Source organism: Tetrao urogallus (genome assembly GCF_951394365.1).
Source record: "Tetrao urogallus genome assembly, chromosome: 6".
NCBI classification, from domain to species: domain Eukaryota; kingdom Metazoa; phylum Chordata; class Aves; order Galliformes; family Phasianidae; genus Tetrao; species Tetrao urogallus.
In genome coordinates this window covers 5,937,028-5,955,820 of record NC_136819.1, presented here as the reverse complement: position 1 = coordinate 5,955,820, position 18,793 = coordinate 5,937,028, and the positions used below count along the sequence as shown (strand labels likewise).

General features: G+C 43.3%; 1 protein-coding gene and 1 pseudogene across 2 annotated transcripts in view; both read right to left on the bottom strand.

Annotated features, from left to right (window-relative positions):
* Positions 1-18,793, bottom strand: part of LOC306947656 (palmitoyltransferase ZDHHC13-like) — a gene marked incomplete at both ends in the record, with an annotated part of 613,047 nt that overhangs the window by 85,480 nt on the left and 508,774 nt on the right.
* The window catches only part of LOC306948312 (transcription factor E2F8-like), a 112,137-nt pseudogene that overhangs the window by 47,964 nt on the left and 45,380 nt on the right, over positions 1-18,793 (bottom strand). The window contains exons 2-4 of the transcript in view: positions 12,987-13,386; positions 3,965-4,133; positions 1,747-1,982 (exon numbers count right to left, since the gene is read on the bottom strand). The product of the transcript in view is annotated as a transcription factor E2F8-like (transcript). The remainder of the gene's footprint in view (positions 1-1,746; positions 1,983-3,964; positions 4,134-12,986; positions 13,387-18,793) is intronic.

Below are 18,793 nucleotides of genomic sequence, written 5' to 3'. Positions count from 1 at the left end.
AAGAAGTGCAGAGTGTTTTCTTGGACAGTGGATGTGGATATACATTGTTCCTCTACTACAGAGCATGTATATCTATTGTATTAAAATAACAAAGCTGTGTTGTGTCCTCTTGAGGATGTGCTTCCCCAGGTGTATACCAAACTTCGTTTTTCTTTTGTTGGATATACATATTACAAAAATTCTGTCAAATCCCAGTGCTTGGACTGAAAACTGGTGCAGCTGGGTACCATCTGCATTTTCTGACGTATCACCACTGTTTCCTTTTCTAAGGACTCTGAACTGAATGAGCTAAGGAAGACTGTTGAACTACTGAAGAAGCAAAATGCTGCTGCCCAGGCTGCAATTAATGGAGTCATCAATACACCTGAGCTCAATTGCAAAGGTGAGAAGCAAGCACTGCGTATCATGACTGTGCAGTACTTGTGGGATTTGAGTATTTTTGGTAATATCTGATGCAGCTCTACCTGTCAGAGATCTTGTGTGTGTCTCATGACTATGCACTCCAGTTCCTTGATTTTATACAGTGTGGGGATTTGGAATGGATATCTGTGTAAATAGTGTGGTAAATTCTACAGAAATAAGTGAGTGTGTTAGAATTTGAGTGTAAACCCAGAGATTTCATCATATGTCTTGAAAAAAAACAGTTAAGATAAATTAGCTAGTGATGTTGCCAAGAAATCTAAAGAAGGAGACCGCTGTCTCTTACACACTGAGGAAGCAGAAAAATCTGGTTTTCCTTCTCTTTCTCAGGTTACACTGAACATCAAGAGACATGTATGAGATAAAGACCTAGAGGGTTAAGATTCTGTCTTTTCATTTAATTTTTTTTTTCTTTTCTCATTTGTGCTGTCCTAATATGACATTTAGAAGACTGAAATAGATTTTTCTTTTTCAGGAACGTACTGTGATCTCTACACACCAAGCAAGACAGGCACTTTCATTCCTAGGTTTGTTCTCTGGTCTTGCAACCATGCTTATACCAAAACAAACCAGACCAAATCAATCTGGTATAAAGTACTCCCCAATAGAGACCAAATTTAGATACCTTCAGTAAGAATGATGAGCTCAGAGTACTACTGCAGGGTGACTGGGTGTGGTTGAAATGCTCTTTAAAGATAAATAATACAAATTTAAATAATTAATTAGTAAATTAGTAATTAATACAAATTTAAATAATCTTTAAAGCACTAACTTACTAACTGCACAGCACATCTCAAATTGAACCAGTGGCCCACAACCGCACTCTCAACCATCCCTTTTCCCCCTGCAAGATTTGCCTAAGGCCATCAAACATGCTGCTTTTTTATTATAATTATTTTTTAGCCTAGACATTCACTGAAGGTATATTTGGCAAAACCCAAAGCACATAAAAACAGAGACATGCCTTAGGAGCTCAGGAATGTGTCTGGACAGCAGTAACTACAGAGACAACATATGCAGATTACCACTGCTGATACCTGTAGCTGCAGGAATTCTGACAGCCTGGAGATGCATTCTGTGTTTTTTGAGAAAAACATTCACTTGCAATAGGGACTTCTTAAGTTGCTAAGAATTTGATGCAGGCGTTTAATGTCCACAGCAACCCTCAGGCCACCTGAAAATCCTAGCACCTCTCAGTGTTCAAATGCACACCTGGAAGCCTGCTATTGCACGCCCATCACCGGGTGAACCCGCAATTCTGAAAACCTTAAATATTGCTCCTTTGGGATAATGGTACTGCACAAACAGTGATTTCTGTGTTCTCACCTTGCTGGACTTATGGTCCACGTTGAAGGTTGCAATAATTCCATCAGCCAGCTCCCTGCCCTCCCACAGGACCATATAGTCAGAGAGCCAGTTTGCTAGGTGTGTTTTATCAGTGCCACTGGGGCCAGACAAGATAATCCTCCGGTGTTCCAGCAGGAGAGAGACATAGCGCTGCAGGATGGGCTTTGGGATCAGTGATTCAAACACCAGGCAGTCCAAACTGTTTTCGAAGATGCCTGCAACGGAAAGAGATGCGGCATCTGTAGGAATTCCTATTTTGTATCCAGGTTACCTGCATTGTTCTAAGTTTTTTGTTGTTGTTGATCCAACCTGACCAAGCGAGTTATTATTTCATAGGGAAATCCCTTCCCTACTCTGCTATCTCTCACGACAGGGAACAGCCCACATAAAAATGTGCAGCAGTGAGCTGTGAGCTTCACCTGGATTTTCCTTCAGCTGTCCCAGTTCTCAAAGCACTCTGCTGTGTCTCATTGTGTCCTCGGAGGGAAGATTTAGGCTGGATGTCGGGGGAAGTTCTTTACCAAGTGAGTGGTGAGGTGCTGGAACAGGCTGCCCGGAGAGGCTGTGGATGCCCCATCCCTGGAGGTGTTCAAGGCCAGGTTGGATGGGGCCCTGCGCAGCCTGCTCTGGTATTAAATATGGAGGTTGGTGGCCCTGCCTGCAGCAGAGGGGTTGGAACTTGGTGATCCTTGGGGTCCCTTCAAGCCATTCTATGATTCTATGAAATTTTGCCATGCAACGATTTCCAGGCTACATCTTTCACACGTGAGCCATCTGTTTTAGACTATTTTGTCATGCGCAGCACACATTCCTCCAGAATTTACCTGTTTACTTTTGAAAAAAGCAGCTATCATCAACTCCCCCTGTTTTCCCAAACACTTCTAATTAAAATCCTTCTCTGTCTGCTGATAGCTATCTCTTCTAACATAAAACTTCCACTGATAAGCATTTATGCCATGTCAGCAATCACTTTAGGCAGAATTGGCTCAGACAAAACACACAGTGCTTCAAAATAAACAGAAGAAAGGGAAGTTGGCAGATCAGACAGAGAAATGTTTGCACCTCGATGGTTACATGGAATATTAAATATTTATATAGGCAGCTTTATATCTTGAAGGTGTATGTGAGTAACTGGTTTCCCATAAATTGATTAAATACATTCATATCTTATTGAAAAATGTTACCATGTACGAACCTCTAACGTGCAAGTCAAGCCACTGCAAGTTAAGCATAAAACAAGACTGCAACTTCGTAGGTATGGCAGTTGTTGAGCAGTGTTTCACTTGGAGTTATACTCTTGGACAATGCAGCCTACGTAAGCAGAGTATTTGGGGCTCTCAGCAAACTCAGATATCTCATGACTTATTTTGTCTCCCTAATTGCTGATTTGTAACACAAGGAAACGATCTTTTGCAACAATACTCAGAAATTGAAACACTCCTGAATGTGCAGTCAGACTTCAAATTTGAGCTGTAGTGTTTGGCAGCATTCACAAGTACTGTGAGCAAGCTGATAGACTGCAGTGACTGAGGACTTTTCCTCAACTCCAAGTTCATACGATAGTTTTCGTACAAAAAAGGCCTCTGAGAATTTCAGTGTCACAGGACATTAAATTCTTATCAGCATAATATGCTCAATCACATTGATGAGAATTTTGAAAACAATACATTTTGAAAAACTTGCTTTCAACGATCCAGGGTTAAATATATTATGAATTCCAGGCTCTCTCCCTGTTGGCTCTGAAGGAGGGACTATCAAATGAGATGAATCAAGCAAGTTAAATTGTCCTTTTTACTCCGCATTAAGGAAATGCCAAGTAGGTCTGTTACAATCAGCTGACTGAAATTCTGAGGCTTTATTGATTTCAAAGCATACTTGCTGCTGAAACAATTCCACTGCATTGCCTGTGATGTGATGTGCTCTGCAGTACAACTTCAGGCACCAATTTAAGAGGTCTGGAGAAAGCTGCTAAGTGTGTAGAATTATTCCTATTGTTACAGACTGAAGATCTACTAATTTTATAGTCTCCAAGTGCTGCCTTAATCAAATGAAAACAGAATGGTGAGTAATTAAAAAGAAAGGATGGGAAAAATAAAGGCAATAAAATCTTTTCTACTCCTCTATATTTCCTGACACAGTATGCTTTGATAAAACCATGATTACTGACAACTACAATGGACTGATCAAACATCATTACCTTTGATGGTAACTGAAATAGTATTGTTTTCTCCAACCAGATAGCCACAGGGCAACAGCTCAGGTGTCTCAGAACTATTCGTATGTTTGATCTCTCCAATGCTGTAACCCAGAACACTGTCTGAATTCAGCCCCAGCTGACTCACTGGATCCACGTGAATGATGTACTCCTAAGGTGAAAAAAGAAGGGGAAAATCTACAAGACAATGAAATTGCTGTGCCTGTAGGGTCTATGCTGTAACAATAATCACCCTGAGTTAAATACTACTTGATGCTGTCCGAAGCCTGTTTAAAATAACAAGCTAATCCTCAAACATAAAGCATAGAGAATAGGCAAGTAACTGCTGTGAAGCTAACATGTGAGGAAACTATGGAAAATAAAGTTAGCAGACTTGTCTCAAGTTATATATCACCTCTTTGTACAACTCAGCACTGCTTGCACATATACCCAAACTCACACCAGAACATACATCTGAGCCTCCATACAGATCTCCTGTTGTGAAATACTGTGTGAATACTAATTGGAGACTTGAAGCAGAGAGCAGACGTTACTTACTGACCTTAAACAACTGTCTAACAACGCCATCCAGAACATCCCATTTGGTCTTCCCACTCACTCCATTGCAGCCTATGGGGAAGGAGTGAGGCCTTGAATTCTAAATGCAAACAAACATGGATTTATTTAGGTTATAAATAAATCTTAACGGTGTCAGTCAAGTCTGTTTAAGATTAAAATCTTGGTGTAGTTGTGTTGCTTCTTTACCTCACAGTAAAATCTGAATACCATACAAAATTCTTCTTTCCCCTTTAAGTTTCTCACAGTGTTGGAGACTCAAATCTGGGGAATGCTTCAGTGGTACCCAGTGATAAGTTAAAGGCGTTTATTAATAAATCCACAAACAACTCCAAAACCCCTGAGAAGATTACAGCTTATCAAAAAGCATGTGGGAAAATTCTAGGCAGACATTCACAACATGCATCTGTCCATGATTTCACAGTCTAAAATGTAGCAGTTCCAAGATTTATCTGGTTTACTTCTAGAAATGCTGCATAGAAACATGCATAGAAATATAGTGACATTCTAGATATGTCTGTAATGTGTGCATTACATTCAATGTATTATAGCATTTCGCTTCTGATTTCTACAGCAGATAAAGAAAATAGAATGTACTTCATTTTTTTATTCCTTCATAGCTGCACTCACTGTGAAACATTCACTGAAGAAAAACTATTTCTGTCATAAGGCTCCAAGTTCAGCTAAAATGTCAAGAATCATTTCCACTACTAACAGTGCACTCCGTGGAGTCCAAGAGAATTAGCAACACTGTTTTACTGTTAATGTGCTTGCCCAGGGCTGTAATTTATTGATGGAAAATTGGTATTTAATGGAAAGATCAGCTGAGCTGACTTTGTTTCTGCTCATTCAAATGTTTGTCCTCTCTTACAAAGGATATCAAATTATTTCATAATTCATGAAACATGCACAAGTTATGCACTTTGACAAGTGCTCAATGCGAGGCAGTAATGTCACTGCAGTACATTTGTGCATGAATACTCACATGAAGTGGGCTGCAATTTGACAGTATTTGTAAACATATTTAAGATTTTTTACATTACTTGAGAATGAAGAACACCTAAAAGACAGCAGATTCAAAATGTGATAGATGTATCAAAGAGGACAACTTGAACCAGTTATTGGATCTAACAAGTTCTTGTGGCCTATTGTTGCTTCTAGCATTTCACTGCAACTTCCCCTAGATCATCAGCATTATTAGCTCATTTTTTATTTCAGCTTAAATAATACAAAGGCCCAAGAGCTTTGTGCAGCTTTTAACATACCAGTCTTAAATAATACACCATCCCAGTGTGCAGATTAGCCTGCTAACTCCCTGAAGCTGAAAAACTGACCAGTTTTTCAGAGATCCTGAAAAGCTTAACTTGTAACATTATCAGCTCCACCACTGACACAAAGCCTTGCAAGCCTGGATTACTAACACTAGTTCACAGCCAGTGCCGATGGTACCAAAGAGAAACTGTAAAATAGAAAGCCACTGCAGATGAGACACCAGACAACCTGAACTAGTATTTTTGGCTTTCAGCATTTCTACAGAAGTGAGAGCTCAAGTGCTTTGTCAATCACTACTAATACTCCAGTTCTGGGAGAGGTGCCCAGGGCTTAACACCAGCTTCAATTCCAATCATATGGTATTATATTTATTATCTCCCATTCAGCTGCTATATTTAGTAAACTAAGTTTTTTCCTGTAGCTCATTGCTGCTGGTTTCCTAGGCCCGCCTCTCTACCTTTTCCCTTTCTCTCCCTGCACTTCCCAGGGCATGGATCTGTGGGTCTCTTTGCTCCCTTGTCACAGAGACATCATTCAATACCATTCAAATGTACACTCCTAATTATAACCTTGAATAAAAATTTAAAGTTTGGAGTGCCAGGATTTTCAAGAGTGCAGTGACTGAAATTCCCACTAGCAATTAAGGATTGGTTGGGAAAGGGTTTTGTATTTTAGTTGAGATGATTCCATGCTGATACTCACTGATGGTTCTAATGTACCACGCATGCCTTTTGCATCTGTGTTGGCAGTTACAGAGTTAACAGCAGTTTTGGCAATTAAATACACTGGTAGGAGTCAACCAAAAGGGAAGGAGGCAAGTTTGCTTAGTATTACGCAGCCTCTACCTGGGTCTTCCATTTCTCTGCAAGTAATCTACTACCACATCTCAAGAGAGAAAGCACCCCAATGTGAAGATTAATAGAGCAGCATTTGGATGTTTCTAGTGATGTGTATGAAAATATTTTTCCACTGTGTTGATTATTGGGCACCCTACAATGTAGGGCCCAAAATGTTTTCTTATGACACAAGTTTTGCTGTGAGGTTTGGTGATTTAGGTTGATAAATTGGGGGCATCAGAATGTCCAGATCGTTTCACAGGATGAATTAATGAACATGCAACTATGATTTGTGTAATGGTGAGCAAGAGGGTACATTTAATGATAATTTCTGCATGTAACATTTCTTAAAAAGTAGTGTTGGACTTCCTTATGTGCCTGAAGTTGGCTGGTTGTCACTAGGGTCACATTAACGCAATTTTGTTTTAATGTGCCAAATAAATTTTTTCTCTTCCACAACCAATATGTAATTAAAGTTTGAGGAACTACACAATGGCAAGATTGAGCAGTTTTTGGATGCTAGATCTTTCTTTTTTTTTTTGTTTGTTTGGATGTTCTGTGTGCATGCCAAAGGTACAGACAGTTTGCTGCAGACAAGACATATCTAAGCGAAGCAAATTGCTTTCCTTTAATCAAAAAAAGCAAAAAATTAGCATAATTGTTCTAGGAAAAACTGCTGCTGGCTTAGAACAGAGGAGTTTTCATACCATATTGTTACTGATGTATTTTACTGTCATGAGGAAATAAATATATATAAATATTAAGTATATAAAGAGAGTAATTTAAAAGTAGAAGGGCTTTGCTGGACTTTGTTTTGCCTTGTTTTCTTTGCTTTCAAATCAAGCATTAAATGAACCAGTGAGGCTAGACGTTGTTAAAAGAGTTTACAAATTTCTCTGTCATTTTACCTTTGCACTTTGAGGTCAGACGCTTCAGAAGGAATACTTTGGACTTTGATCAGTACGACACAGGTTGGGTGCTGAGATTTTTATGGTATCAGTGACATGTCTGCGTTAACTCAGTATTCAATATCTCTCTGAATTGTAGCCTGCAGAAAGGGGCAGCTAACTAGCCTGACTACCTAGGGTCCAAATTATGAACGTACATACTCTAAAGATGAGTGTGTGTGGGTCTTAGAACTACAGCTGTCCCTGAGGATGATATTGAATGCATCATGCAATATCATTCAAATGTACACTCCTAATTATAACCTTGAATAAAAATTTAAAGTTTGGAGTGCCAGGATTTTCAAGAGTGCAGTGACTGAAATTCCCATTAGCAATTAAGGATTGGTTGGGAAAGGGTTTTGTATTTTAGTTGAGATGATTCCATGCTGATACTCACATCTGTGTAAAATCAGAATTCAACCCAAGAAGTCCAGCATTTGGGTCCTATTCTGGAAGAGAAGGTTTTTGTATTGAGAGACAGACAACTGCAGTGCATCTAATTTCCAAACCTTGCCTTCCATGCCTTTGTTCATGACTGTGCTTTCTGCACACAGGCAAAAGAAGGAAAACAACCTGTTCCTAAAGGAACAGAGTAGTTCCTTTAGGCTGAATGCAAGCATGGCACATTTGTATGAGATGCTTGTAAAAATTTATTTCCAAATAGCAGCAGCAAGGAGTGGTTTTCAGCACTTCTACTGAAGCCCTGAGAACCGACTTTTACTCAACAGTAAGAGCAGGAACCAGCTGGGGTCTGTTGAAATAAACTCTTCCCTCCTTGATGTATTTTAACAACACCAGTTTTGTTACAAGTGGCATCTTTCCCCTTTTTGCTGTGGTTGGTTTTTTGGTTTGTTTGTTTTGTTTTGCTTTGCTTTGTTTTCCCCCCAGGACTTCAGTTTTCTGTGCCAGTGGTCCAGAACCTAACAGCATGCAGAAGATAGGTGGAAGTGGATCATCTCTGTTGAGCATGTACTCCCTTCAGAAGGAAAAAGAGACTCAAAACTTTTGAGTCCCTCCTATTTCTAGTGGAAGGAGGTTTCTCTGGATGTTATCTTTTGTTTGAACACATGAAGGGCTGATGGAATCAATTACAGCTTTTTTCTTCTCTTTTCAGACCTGACCATAAATAAGCTGATCATAAATAAGCATGAAGAATGCCCATATCAATGGGAGTGCAGATGGGGCTATGCTCTGGGGGTTATATTCTCATATTCTGAATCCAACAGGCCTACCATCTCTTTAAGTAGTTCTCTGAAAGTATCTGACTTACTGGGGGAGTGCAATGCTGTTTCTGCAGTTAGAACCAGCAAGATGAGTATCTTATGGTCTCAGCTGCCATCTATTGTCATTTATTGGTACTAACAATTCTTTTGGGGATTCTCTTCATTCCAATAAGGGGGTCTTTAATAACCCCTGTCGCTTGTCCTTTAGGTAATCCTTCCATATTTATGCACGCTTAGTAGATAGATGAAATAATTAATATGTACCAAAATTGTAACTTCTGTATTATAGACTATTCTGTTTTGCCAAGAGGCCCTCAGCAAAAGAGCAGCTTAAGGGGCCTCTGACATGAGGTCGAACTGTCCCTCTTTTGGATTAGGAGGAATGGAACTGATGCTTCCCTACACTTTTCCTTCAAACTTACCTCTATCCCAGGACAGCAGGTGTCCAGGAATAATGGCCTAGTGCTGAATGAGCAAATGTGAGAAGTTAATTAGCAATATAGACTTAGCTAGCAACAATTCACCTTTAGCCAGTATCCGTATGTTTAGTGGAATGTTGGGAAAATAGTGAACCTGCAGTACTCAGCCAATGGGGAACCAGGGCAGGGAGACAGAAGCATCGGGAAATAGGGAATTAAAGTTGTAACGCTGTTTTCTGCATGCTCCCCTGCCTTTTAAAAATATGTTTGTAGCATTCCCATGCTTCATCTCCACTGAATATTACACAGCACAAATTGGGGGGGGCTTGTTGATTGCTTCAGACTAGAAACATTTCCTTCTGCAACCATGGCATTAAAAGCAGATTGAGTGGCATTTCAATAAGCCCAAAAATGGGGACCAAACACTTTGTCATCTTCTTCTGAACTCCCAAGCTTAGACACAATTTTTTCCTAAAATTAATGCCGTGTTTATGTGCTTCTTCTGCATCTGCACCCCTACAGAGGAGGGAAGTTCTCTTTCTTCCCAGTGTAAATAACACAAATGTGCTTATCTAGTCCGAAGAAAGATTCAGGGCCATTTAGGAGAATAAGAACCAAAGATCATTTTTAAATGTCAGGAACACATACATACAAATTAATCCAAAATAGTTATGGTAACATAAAACTAAGAAACAAAATTTCCAATTTTTAAAGACTGATTTTGTAATTACTTAGTCAACCAGCAACACTGGTGGCCAACAATGGATCGTGAGCATGGCTTCAGTCAACAAGCTGTCTTAGAGAGCTTGATGAGGCACCTACCTGATGGCTGTTCTCTACTGGAATGTTCCCACGATGTTATCTGCCAGTTAGTGGTGGTTGTTAGAGGTACTAGTTAAGATATGATCAGTAAGGAACTTCATTTTCAAACCCAATTCTGCTTACAAATTAAAAAAATAATAAAATTCTATGCTTTGTGGAAAGCAGCATGTTCTCTTGAAATCTTATCTGTCTTAGGAAAAAACAACTTTGTTTCTCAGCTTTGGTGATGTCTTGTTCTTGATATGCTTTGTGAATTCACATGACAGTTTTCTAATGGCAGCTCTCTCCCACGATCACTGCAGCGAATATCTCCTGCATGCAACACAGGAATCTTCCTGAATTTCATTTCTGTCTGTGCAGATTTCCAGAAGAGAGCAATGGAACTAGAAGCAGGTTTTGCAAGAATGGGACTTACTTATTTTGTTGATCTGTATTCTAATAATACTATTGTGTAAGATTGAATTTTTGCCAAGTTTTGGATTTTGAATGGACTTTGGCCTGTTTAAAGAAAGAATGTTCCTGAGCCTTTTCAGCATCACCAATCATCTGGCTTGCCTGGGTGGCATTAGCTGAAGAGCCATTGTCTTGGGCTGAACATAACATGTCCTTAGTATATATGAGTAAGAAAGCTTCTTTGTAATCTATGGCTAAAACATAAAATGGGAAAGCTTTCCCACACTAGTGGGAATTTGGACCTTGCTTTTGTGAAACGAATGCATCGGTGCCTGATTCCAGGGAAGCGGTTGCCAATTTTGAAGGAGTTCTCCAGGTGTTTGCCAGAGGTTTTTGATGAAATATTGTTCATTCTGTCTCTGGGTTTATAACCTTGGTTTTCCCTGTTTGCGTTAGAGGCAGATTTACAATTCTCATTCAGTTAATATTGTTTGATCCTTAATTTCAGTTGTATTTAATTTCTTGCCAGAGTAACCTGGCATGTTCAAGAATATATTTATTCCTTCTTGTTTTCTCAGTCAATATTCAATTAATCCCAAAAAGTAAGCCATTCATTTATTTGTTTGTTTGTTTGTTTGTTTGTTTGTTTGTTTATTCGGGATTAGCTGCTTCTGCTGTTACAAAATCATCTACGGGCAGGAAGAGGCACCCGTATTCAAAAAAAGATAAAGTTCTTTATCCTGCTCCCCTAGCTGTAATTTAACCAATGGAACTGCTAGGGTAGACTTCCCAAAGTCCCATCCTTCATCGATGCAACCAGAAATTGCTCCCTCTTTCTCAGTAATTTACAGATTACTTTCATTCCAATGGGGCGGAGCCCTCTCTCGGCTCTTCCAGCCCCCCCCCCACTCCCCATGTCTCTCTGAGTGGATCCCTGGGTCCTACGGCCCTACTCCAGTGCCGTGACACTAACAGCTGCCGTTATTCCCAGTTTACCTCCTCCTCTCCAGAGGCTCCCAGTACCAACACTGGGATTCTCTCTCCAGAGCCTAGTCTCACTTCCAGCGCCCTGTCCTCTCACCTCCCCCTTTGCAAGTAATGCTGTTTACAGCACAAGTCTCCGTCTGCAGCTCACTCTCTCACACCAAGTTCTGCTCGCGGGGAAACGGTGTGGGGGGTTGCTCTCACACCAGCACAGGTTAACACACCTTCTCTTTAACCCTTTTTCCTTTGTCGTACCCTCAGTTACACTTCCACATACCCTCCATTCTACTTCTGTATACCGGTAACAATTACCTTTTTAAACCATCAAAACAGTTTGCCTCATTCCTTTCAAAATCCACAAATCAAACCGCACAATTCTTCAACTTCCACAAACAACGAGCACTTGCTCTCTAATTAAGTACCGAGTTTTCTAATTGAGTACTGGTCCCATAATTAGAAAACTATTCCAATTATTCCATTTATGTTCCAAGTTTCTTATTTAATATTCCCTCTGGCGCTCCTGCAACATCCTTCCAATGTGACAACGTACAGAGGTGTTTTGTTTGTTTTTTAGTTTGTCTTCTTGTTTTGGTTTTTCTTCTGGTGTGAGAGCAACCTCTCCACACCGAAGAACTAACTAACTAACACTAGAGGAGCACACACATACACTATGGAATTTCCGCACATCGGAAAAAAGCGGTTTGGACTTCGCCGTGTGTGCACATTCGAAGAAGTCGGGAGAGATCCTTTCTGGACTGCGGAGAAAATGACCCCCTCCGGAGGAACGGCAGCAGGCTGATTCGGACGTTCTCGGCTTCAGAGCGGCACGACTTCGCTCTCACGGCTCGGAAGTGGCACTGGCGCTGAACTGATCCGCAGCGTTTGCCGTTGCTGCTCGACAAGTCGCGCTTTTCGCCGAATGCCGCGTTCAGCCTCCAGCCGCGGAGTCGTGCTCCTCCGTCGCCGAGAAAGGGCGACTGTCGCCGGCAGCTTTTCTCCGAGTTGCGGGCTCTTCTCCGCAAGTCGGGAAGGAGCGGTTTGGACTTCGCCGTGTGCGCATAGATGCGGAACGCACTACGCCTGCCTCTGAGTCTCGTGTCCGCGCCTTCATTTCGAGCGACAATTCTTTGTGGTGTGGTTCCCTGTGGCTGCACTTCTGTGTTCTGTGACCACAAGGGTAGAAGGGAAACGCCTCTCTGAAAGAGGCAGGTGGAGATTCGAGGAGCGACAGGTGCCTTGCTCCCAGGGAGCACATTCGAAGAAGTCGGGAGAGATCCTTTCTATACTGCGGAGAAAATGACCCCCTCCGGAGGAACGGCAGCAGGCTGAATTCGGCCGTTCTCGGCTTCAGAACGGCACGACTTCGCTCTCACGGCTCGGAAGTGGCACTGGCGCTGAACTGCTCCGGAGCGTTTGCCGTTGCTGCCCGAGAAGTCGCGCTTTTCGCCGAATGCCGCTTTCAGCCTCCAGCCGCGGAGTCGTGCTCCTCCGTCGCCGAGAAAGGGCGACTGTCGCCGGCAGCTTTTCTCCGAGTTGCGGGCTCTTCTCCGCACCTCGGGAAGGAGCGGTTTGGACTTCGCCGTGTGTACATAGATGCGGAACGCACTACGCCTGCCTCTGAGTCTTGTGTCCGTGCCTTCATTTCGAGCGACAATTCTTTGAGGTGTGGTTCTCTGTGGCTCCACTTCTGCTTTCCGCGACCACAAGGGTAGGAGGGAAAAGCCTCTCTGAAAGAGGCAGGTGGAGATTCGAGGAGCGACAGGTGCCTTGCTCCCAGGCAGCACATTCGAAGAAGTAGGGGGAGATCCTTTCTGGACTGCGGAGAAAATGACCCCCTCTGGAGGAACGGCAGCAGGCTGAATTCGGTCGTTCTCGGCATCAGAGCGGCACGACTTCGCTCTCACGGCTCGGAAGTGGCACTGGCGCTGAACTGCTCCGGAGCGTTTGCCGTTGCTGCCCGAGAAGTCGCGCTTTTCGCCGAATGCCGCTTTCAGCCTCCAGCCGCGGAGTCGTGCTCCTCCGTCGCCGAGAAAGGGCGACTGTCGCCGGCAGCTTTTCTCCGAGTTGCGGGCTCTTCTCCGCACGTCGGGAAGGAGCGGTTTGGACTTCGCCGTGTGTACATAGATGCGGAACACACTACGCCTGCCTCTGAGTCTCGTGTCCGCGCCTTCATTTCGAGCAACAATTCTTTGAGGTGTGGTTCTCTGTGGCTCCACTTCTGTGTTCCGTGACCACAAGGGTAGAAGGGAAACGCCTCTCTGAAAGAGGCAGGTGGAGATTCGAGGAGCGACAGGTGCATTGCTCCCAGGGAGCACATTCGAAGAAGTCGGGAGAGGTCCTTTCTGGACTGCGGAGAAAATGACCCCCTCCGGAGGAACGGCAGCAGGCTGAATTCGGCCGTTCTCGGCTTCAGAGCGGCACGACTTCGCTCTCACGGCTCGGAAGTGGCACTGGCGCTGAACTGCTCCGGAGCGTTTGCCGTTGCTGCCCGAGAAGTCGCGCTTTTCGCCGAATGCCGCTTTCAGCCTCCAGCCGCGGAGTCGTGCTCCTCCGTCGCCGAGAAAGGGCGACTGTCGCCGGCAGCTTTTCTCCGAGTTGCGGGCTCTTCTCCGCACCTCGGGAAGGAGCGGTTTGGACTTCGCCGTGTGTACATAGATGCGGAACGCACTACGCCTGCCTCTGAGTCTTGTGTCCGTGCCTTCATTTCGAGCGACAATTCTTTGAGGTGTGGTTCTCTGTGGCTCCACTTCTGCTTTCCGCGACCACAAGGGTAGGAGGGAAAAGCCTCTCGGAAAGAGGCAGGTGGAGATTCGAGGAGCGACAGGTGCCTTGCTCCCAGGGAGCACATTCGAAGAAGTAGGGGGAGATCCTTTCTGGACTGCGGAGAAAATGACCCCCTCCGGAGGAACGGCAGCAGGCTGAATTCGGCCGTTCTCGGCTTCAGAGCGGCACGACTTCGCTCTCACGGCTCGGAAGTGGCACTCGCGGTGAAGCGCTCCGGAGCGTTTGCCGTTGCTGCCCGAGAAGTCGCGCTTTTCGCCGAATGCCGCGTTCAGCCTCCAGCCGCGGAGTCGTGCTCCTCCGTCGCCGAGAAAGGGCGACTGTCGCCGGCAGCTTTTCTCCGTGTTGCGGGCTCTCCTACGCTCATCGGGACGTCTCCCAAGGACTTGACGTTTTCTCTCAGATATATAGCAGTTTCTCCCAATGATGAGATATATTCCCCCGGAAATACCTACTTGGTTATAAAAATACGGCCTTTTTTCCCCAAATACCAGCTTATTCACTAATTTAGTTTTGAAGCCTAGTCTCAAATTGCTTTGTCAGAAATGAAAGCAAGAGTGTGTATTTTTCACTGCTCACTCGACTCTTTTTATCCAGCATATCAAAACACATGAAAGCATTTTTCATAAGTTGAACTTGCCATAATTCAAGTTTCTTTAATTTTTTTTTTGTTTTGTTTTGGTTTGAAACAGCACAGATGAGGTGATTTCTCATCTTGAAGATGAATGTTCATCTCATTTAAATGAGAAGTCAAATCCAACAAAAAACTAGCTATGAAAAGCCATTTCTCATCTTCACCTTTAAAACCAATGTTTCTTTCGGATTCCATAAACGACTTGATTTCATTTCGCAAATCATCACATCCTCTTAGCATTTTATCCCAACTTAGCCACCTTCCTTAGGAAAAGTAAATGATGCCCCCATAGTCAGCATCTATACTTCCCACGAATTCCTGTAATTAGTAAACTATTCAGTCCGTTGGACATAATGATGCTCCTCCGAGAGAGGGTTATCTTCTCCGCAGTCCAGAAAGGATCTCTCCCGACTTCTTCGAATGTGCTGCCTGGGAGCACAGCAGCTGTCGCTCCTCGAATCTCCACCTGCCTCTTTCAGAGAGGCGTTTCCCTTCTACCCTTGTGGTCACAGAACACAGAATTGGAGCCACAGTGAACCACACCTCAAAGAACTTTCGCTCGAAATGAAGGCACGGACACAAGACTCAGAGGCAGGCGTAGTGCGTTCCGCATCTATGTACACACGGCGAAGTCCAAACCGCTCCTTCCCGAGGTGCGGAGAAGAGCCCGCAACTCGGAGAAAAGCTGCCGGCGACAGTCGCCCTTTCTCGGCGACGGAGGAGCACGACTCCGCGGCTGGAGGCTGAACGCGGCATTCGGCGAAAAGCGCGTCTTCTCGGGCAGCAACGGCAAACGCTCCGGAGCGCTTCACCGCGAGTGCCACTTCCGAGCCGTGAGAGCGAAGTCGTGCCGCTCTGAAGCCGAGAACGTCCGAATTCAGCCTGCTGCCGTTCCTCCGGAGGGGGTCATTTTCTTCGCAGTCCAGAAAGGACCTCTCCCGACTTCTTCGAATGTGCTGCCTGGGAGCACAGCAGCTGTCGCTCCTCGAATCTCCAGCTGCCTCTTTCACAGAGGCTTTTCTCTTCTTCCCTTGTGGTCACAGAACACAGAAGTGGAGCCACAGAAAACCACACCTCAAAGAATTGTGGCTCGAAATTCCATAGTGCATGTGTATGCTCCTCTAGTGTTAGTTAGTCAGTTATTCAGTGTGGAGAGGTTGCTCTCACACCAGCAAAAAAACCGAACCAAACAAACAGAAAACCAAAGAAAACACCTCTCAGGTGTATGTTGGCACATTGGAAGGATGTTGCAGGAATAGCATTAAACAAGAAACGGCCATTAAATAAGAATCTAGGAACATAAATGGAATAATGGGACCAGTTTTCTAATTGAGTACCCTAATCAGGAGAGACCAATTGCTGGGTGTTTGTGGAAGTTGAAGAATTGTGCGGTTTGATTTGTGGATTTTGAAAGGAATGAGACAAACTGTTTTGATGGTTTAAAAAGGTAATTGTTACTGGTATACAGAAGTAGAATGGAAGGTATGTGGAAGTGCAACTGAGGGTACGACAAAGGAAAAAGGGTTACAGAGAAAGTGAGTTAATCTGTGCTGGTGTGAGAGCAACGCCCCACACCATTTCCCCGCGAGCAGAACTTGGTGTGAGAGAGTGAGCTGCAGACGGAGACTTGTGCTGTAAACAGCATTACTTGCAAAGGGGGAGGTGAGAGGACAGGGCGCTGGAAGTGAGACTAGGCTCTGGAGAGAGAATCCCAGTGTTGGTACTGGGAGCCTCTGGAGAGGAGGAGGTAAACTGGGAATAACAGCAGCTGTTAGTGTCACGGCTCTGGAGTAGGGCCGTAGGACCCAGGGATCCACTCAGAGAGACATGGGGAGTGGGGGGGGGGCTGGAAGAGCCGAGAGAGGGCTCCGCCCCATTGGAATGAAAGTAATCTTAAATTACTGAGAAAGAGGGAGCAATTTCTGGTTGCATCGATGAAGGATGGGAATTTGGGAAGTCTACCCTAGCAGTTCCATTGGTTAAATTACAGCTAGGGGAGCAGGAGAAAGAAGTTTACCTTTCGTGGATACGGGTGCCTCTTCCTGCCCGTAGATGATTTTGTAACAACAGAAGCAGCTAATCCCAATAAAAAAAAAAAAAAAACCAAACTAACAAATACACAAACAAACAAACAAATAAATGAATGTCTTACTTTTTGGGATTAATTGAATATGGCCTGAGAAAACAAGAAGGAATAAATATATTCTTGAACATGCCAGGTTACTCTGGCAAGAAATTAAATACAACTGAAATTAAGGATCAAACAATATTAACTGAATGAGAATTGTAAATCTGCCTCCAACACAAACAGGGAAAACCAAGGTTATAACCCCAGAGACAGAAAGAGCAATATTTCATCAAAAACCTCTGGCAAACTCCTCGAGAACTCCTTCAAAATTGGCAACCGCTTCCCTGGAATCAGACACTGATACATTCGTTTCACAAAAGCAAGGTCCACATTCCCACTAGTGTTATGCTGTCTCATTTTATGTTTTAGTCATACATTACAAAGAAGCTTTCTTACTCATATATACTGAGGACATGTTATCTTCAGCCCAAGACAATGACTCTTCAGCTAATGCCACCCAGGCAAGCCGGATGATTGGTGATGCTGAGAAGGCTGAGGAACATTCTTTCTTGAAACAGGCCAAAGTCCATTCAAAGTTCAGACCTTGGCAAAATGCAAGCTTCGTATTTATGTACACAATAATGCTATTGGAATATGGATCAACAAAATAAATACATTTCATTGCACTCTTCTGGAAATCTGCACAGACAGAAATGAAATTCAGGAAGATTCCTGTGTTGCATGCAGGAGATGTTCGCTGCAGTGATCGTGGGAGAGAGCTGCCGTTAGAAAACTGTCATGTGAATTCACAAAGCATATCAAGAACAAGACAGCACCAAAGCTGTGAAGCAAGGGTGTTTTCTCCTAAGACAGATAAGATTGCAAGAGAAGATGCTGCTTTCCACAAAGCATAGAATTTTATTTATTTATTTATTTATTTATTTATTTTTAATTAGTAAGCAGAACTGGATATATCCACAGCCCATAACAATTCATGGAATTCCTTTGTTATTCTTTCATACCCCTACAAGGCTTGGCAAAGATGCCCAAAGCATAATCAAATACGGCAAAGCTGCAGTTAGGTTTGTTGCAGGAAGCAAGCTTCTGAAGTCCCTGCAACAGGATAGTACATAAGTGCTGTTTCCAGTTACGAAGAGAATCCCACCAAGAATTGTTAGTACCAATAAATGACAATAGATGGCAGCTGAGACCATGAAATAGTCATCTTGCTGCTTGTCACTGCAGAAACGGCATTTCATTCGCACGGTAAGTCCGATACTTTCAGAGAACTACTTAAAGAGACGGTAGGCCTGTTGGATTCAGAATATGAGACTATTACCCCCCGAGCCTAGCCCTGTCTGCACTCCCATAGAGATGGGCACTCTTCATGCATATTTATGATGAGCCAGAACTCACCTTCTCTTCTCTCCTGCACTGCTGAGCTACTTGTAATCTTAATTGAGTGATGTATGTTGCAAAACACTAGGCAAATGTAACCTACCAAGCACCAGAAGAGAGCTAGACGAGTTTCTGTGCCCTTCAAAACTCCTTCGGCATGAACATATTGTCATAACATAGAACATATGTTATAACACATACGTTATGGAATATTGCTTTGGCCAGTTTAATTATGATTACATGCTGCACTGAATTTGTGATTTCCACTCTGTTATACTGGAATCGCCAGAGCCCTTTTCTTGTGGTGTCTTTTTAATTTTCTTCAAGAATCATTGTTTGTGGATATACGCTCTAGTGAACTAGGGCATCAACTGGGATCGGCAGCACTAGATATTGAAATTGGTTGTGGAAATTTCCTTGCATTGTAACTTCAAATACTCAGGTAATTGTAATGGTATCTTGGTAAGCGTTGGAAATAT